This window comes from Hyaena hyaena, unplaced genomic scaffold (genome assembly GCF_003009895.1).
Source record: "Hyaena hyaena isolate Hyena2069 unplaced genomic scaffold, ASM300989v1 scaffold_1754, whole genome shotgun sequence".
Taxonomy (NCBI): Eukaryota; Metazoa; Chordata; class Mammalia; order Carnivora; family Hyaenidae; genus Hyaena; species Hyaena hyaena.
The window spans coordinates 44,767-49,740 of NW_024082386.1; positions in this window are offsets into that span (position 1 = coordinate 44,767).

Here is a 4,974-nt window from a genome sequence, read left to right on the forward strand (position 1 = left end):
ACACACTATCCTTGATGTGACCTTTAAGTTTCCTTATTATTTGCTTTCTGTCACCTTCTTAAATTCCAGTATGGGTAGTCTTTCTCTCTCTCAAGCCTGGTGCTAGCCATCTTTCTTTCCCTCAAACTTATCACTTCTCTCCTACAGGATATTTAAAAATATAAGTTGATAGGAGTTCTGCATATGGAATGCAGTCTCCCTGTCCTGACTCGAATCTACGTCTGCCCATTGATATTCTTTGTTTTTCTTTGGTAATATTTCTCATCCACTAGTCAGGCTCCTTTGTTAAATCCTCTTGCACAACTGACTACCTTCCTTCACAGCATTGTCTACCATCTGTACTTTTATACCTCTATGATGAGTAGATTAACATTTGTGTACCCTACCAAGGAATAAGCCTTCGGGAGAATATGAAGAATATTTATTTTATTGCTTATCTATGTTCAGGATCTTCTGCAGCACATAGCACAGAAAAAGCGTTTAACAAATAATTGTTAAGTGAACAAATGAGTGAAAAAGTTAAGTTCTGTCTCCTGGAGGACTTTATGCAGAGACAGTGATAGTATTAATCAGCAGTAGTTTTCATATTTGTATCATAGTAATGTTGCCTTCTTAGTATCATAATTTGCATAAACAGTGAAGCTTCTAAACCCACAAATGTATCTGTAGAAAATTTAACACCTGGTGATGTTGAAGAGTAGGGCTAATTAATAAACCAAAAGCATATATGTAGCATGTGTATGTGTGTGTGTATGAGGGTGTGCCTAAATTCAGTTATTAACACTCTTTCCTTGAATTCTCCATTTCTTTTTCTGAAAGTTTCAGTTCTTTTTAGGAGTATTTTGAGTCACTTGCTAGTGGAGTAGAGGTAAAAATGCAGCTTCATCTGAAGGGGGCAACAATCAAAATTCCTTTTTGTTGAAGGCCAAAAATGAAATAAAACTTATGAGGCATGCATCAGTAGAAAAGTGAATTGTAATAGACACAAAGAATTCAATATTGCCCCTTTCAATATTAAGCTGCAGCGTTTCTCCCATTGTGTCGAGCTTTAAGATAATACCATAATGTATTAAACCTGCTCTATAGGTTTTCTTGGCAGAAGCTGATATAAAACAGACAGTAAAAGCATTTTCAGAATTGCAGTGATGTTTGTTAAGCACTCTTAGATCCATCATAGGGAATTTTTCTTTTCTAAATCATACAGTACAGTTGGCTGAATCAGTAAATTTAAAATGAGAAAGAAAAGAGATAGTAGTTTCCCACAGCTGCTCTCATCAACCCGATATATCCACTATGGGTATGGTATCAGTGGACTAAGTCAAAAAGAAAAAGTAACAGGGGAATGTTTTTGCTTAATGAATATGCCCCCCCAAAAGCATAGACACATTACAGGGGCGCCTGGGTGGCTTAGTCGGCTGGGCGTCCGACTTTCGCTTAGGTCATGATCTCGCGGTTCGTGGGTTCGAGCCCCCGTCGGGCTCTGTGCTGACTGCCAGCTCAGAGCCTGGAGCCTGTTTCAGTCTGTGACTCCCTCTCTCTCTGGCCCTCCCCTGCTCGCGCTGTCTCTCTCTCTCTCTCCTAGAAATAAATAAAACATTAAAAAATATTGAAAAAAAAAGAGCATGGGCACATTACAAAATCTGTCAATATATATGTCTAGCCTGAAATTATAGAAAAAAGTATTCTTAAATAACTTCCTAATCAATTGTGAGTTTCTGGCTTTGTCTTTTGTTTTTTGTTTTCTTCCTTCCTTCCTTCTTCCCTCCCTCCCTTCCTCCCACCCTTCCTTCTTTCTTTCTTTCTTTTTTTTTTTTTTTTGCCATCCATGTTAGTTGACTCACCCTTATATTACTTGTTATTTTTAATGTTATGGTTTCAGAAATCGTGATCCTATACTCAATAGGTATTTTGAATGAGTCATTTTTCATTCATCTGTAGAGGAAAATTCAGGGATAGTTAAATCAGACTCGATCTACAAAATTCTTAGGAGAGTCTAGCAAAGCTACGACATGCATATGTATATGTGTTTGTATTTTTCTTTTTTTGTAGGGCAGCAAGATACGAGCTGCTAAATGAGGTACAGTGCTGATTACTGTCCTTTTAACTTGTTAACACTTCCTATGTGTTAAATGACTAATTAGTTATGTTGTAAATCTAAGAATCCACAGAAAGTCTTTTCATAGTAAAAAATAATATTGGAAAGTTACAGTCCATTAGGTCTAAGTAGAATTGTTGGTGGAAAATCATTATATCAGTTTTTTGTACAGCCCATTTCAGCTTAGTAAGTGTGATCATTCTCATTTTGCAGACTAAGAAACAATATCAGAATTAATAGATAAGTTGTCCAAAAAGACATTGCTCATGATAGATCTAAGTGAATTTAGCCTCCCGACAACAACATTGCAGGCTCTTTTCAAGGACCTAGTGGATCTTGCCTGGGATGAAATTCTGCCAACAGTCTAGGGGTCATGCTCAAACATTCAATAACATACCACGCATTGTCAAGGTTGATAAAATGATCACTTTGAGTAACCGCAGAGATGACAGCCAAATGTCATTTGTGTTATGTCCAGGTTTCCATTATTCAGTGGTGCATTATTGGAGGGAAGGTTACAATAATCACTCTTGAGAATCTATAGTGTATTAATATCTTATGCATAATTTACCAAAGAGACCTCACAAAACATTTTCCGGGGTTGATATAATTATATCCAATTATAGATGAGAAAACCAATATTTGGAATGTTTGAGTAACTAGTTCATTCATACTATTAATAAGTAATAGAGTGGGGGTTAGGACTCATACATATCTAACGTAAATACTTGAACTAATTACTATATATCTTGCTATCATGCATCTCATTGACTATTCCTTTTTTTTTCTTTTTGTAGTAGTAGTAGTTTCACACTTCCATTTCTAATGCTCATAATTTAGTCCCAAAGTTATATGGAGACCAAAATTAAAAGGGATTTTAATTTACCAGAAAAAAAACAATATGTACCTACAATAACAATTCTACATTATAAGGATGTCTACTTTATTTGGCAAAGTAGTATGGATTAAATAATTATACTCTGAATATGGAAAAAGATAGTAACATAATATCCAGTTTCATCCTTTTCAATGTACAGAAAATATTGGACGCAGTAGGTTGTGAACAAGTTTTTAAAAATCCCTTTTAGGGGCTCCTGGATGGCTCAGTTGGGTAAGCGTCCGACTTCGGCTCAGGTCATAATCTCACGGTTCGTGGGTTCGAGCCCCTCATCAGGCTCTGTGATGAATGCTAGCTCAGGGCCTGGAATCTGCTTGGGATTCTGTGTCTCCCTCTCTCTCTGACCCTCCCCTGCTCACACTGTCTCTCTTCTCTCTCTCAGAAATAATTTTTTTAAAAAATCCCTTTTAGTAAATATTCCTACAGAGTTAGATTCTTAACTACATGAGACTTCATTAAAATGACATAAAGATGAAAGTTTTATACCTCGTGTTTTAAATGTTTGTTTTCTAGAACAAGGAATCTCTAAAAAAGATTCGTTGTGAATAAATCACCTAATAGATATTCCCAACTTCAAATCCCAGAGACCTTCGAAACCATCTTCCACATTGCTTTGGGAGATGGCATTCAAAAATTCAAGTTGGAGGAGTACCCGGGTGTCTCAGTGGTTTAAGCATTCAATTTTTTATTTTTGGCTCAGGTCGTGATCTTATGGTTCGTGAGATGGAGCCGTGCTTCAAACTCCTAGCTAACAGCGCACAGCTTGCCAGGATTCTCTCTTCCTCTTTCTCTCTACCCCTCCCCCACTGGCATGAACATGTGTGTTCTCTCTCTCTCTCTCTCTCTCTCTGTCTCTCTTTCTCTTTTTCTTTCTCTCTCTTTCCCCTAAATTGAACTGTTCTGAATGTACATCATTATTCATTATCACCAACAAGAAAATAAGTTTTAAAAACTTGAGAATATTTTTTCATTGCCTTCAGAATTTACTCTCAATCTTTTCTTTTATCTTTGTTTTTGGTGCTTGTTGCTATTTTAGTTTTTCTTGAGGAAAAATAAATCCAACCATTCTATCCCCATAAGACTGTCCCATGGTCATAGTTTGAATTTTTGGCTATTATATATATAATATATATTACATTTGTGTATATATAATATACAGTTCTCCATGATCTAATATGTCTAAGCCAATTTCATAAATAATGAAAGCACACAAAATTTTCCACTTATCTGGGGGAAGGGTATGGTGGTAAACTGCTTTAGTATGGCATGAAATTGCATTACTGTCTGGCCCTATCCTTCCTATCCTGACTTTTCTTCACATCCATCAACTTCTCCACCCTAATCTTTCCTACTCACTATTTCCTAAAACTTTTTGTTCCAGTCACAGATTTTTGTTCTTATATTTTAAACCTCCATCTCTTAAACAAGTTGTCTTTAGTTAAGAAATATCCTTGTACCTCTTTGTGTATATGTGTATGGTAAAACATGAAATCTACTCTGTTAGTGACTTTTAAAAAATTTACTGTGATAAAAATACTTATGAAATCTACCCTCTTAAATATTTTAAAATGTATAATACAGCATTGCTAACTATAGACATAACATTGTATAGGATATCTTTAGAAGTATCCATTGTGTATGAATAAAACTTCCACAGCAACTCTCCTTTTCTCCTTTCCCCAGCCACTAGCAATAACTATTATACTCTGTTATATATATTATTATATATATATTATTATATATGTTATATATATTATAACTCTGATTCTTTGAGTTTCACTATTTTAGATACTTCAGATAAATGTAATCATGCAGAATTTGTCCTGTGACTGGTTTATTCCACTCAGCGTAATGTCCTCCAGGTTTCTCCATGTTGTTGCATAGTGTATAGTTTCCTTCTTTAAGTTTTTAATTCATTAATTGATACACAGTGTTATATTAGTATCAAGTATACCATATGGTGAGTCAACAGTTCCATATA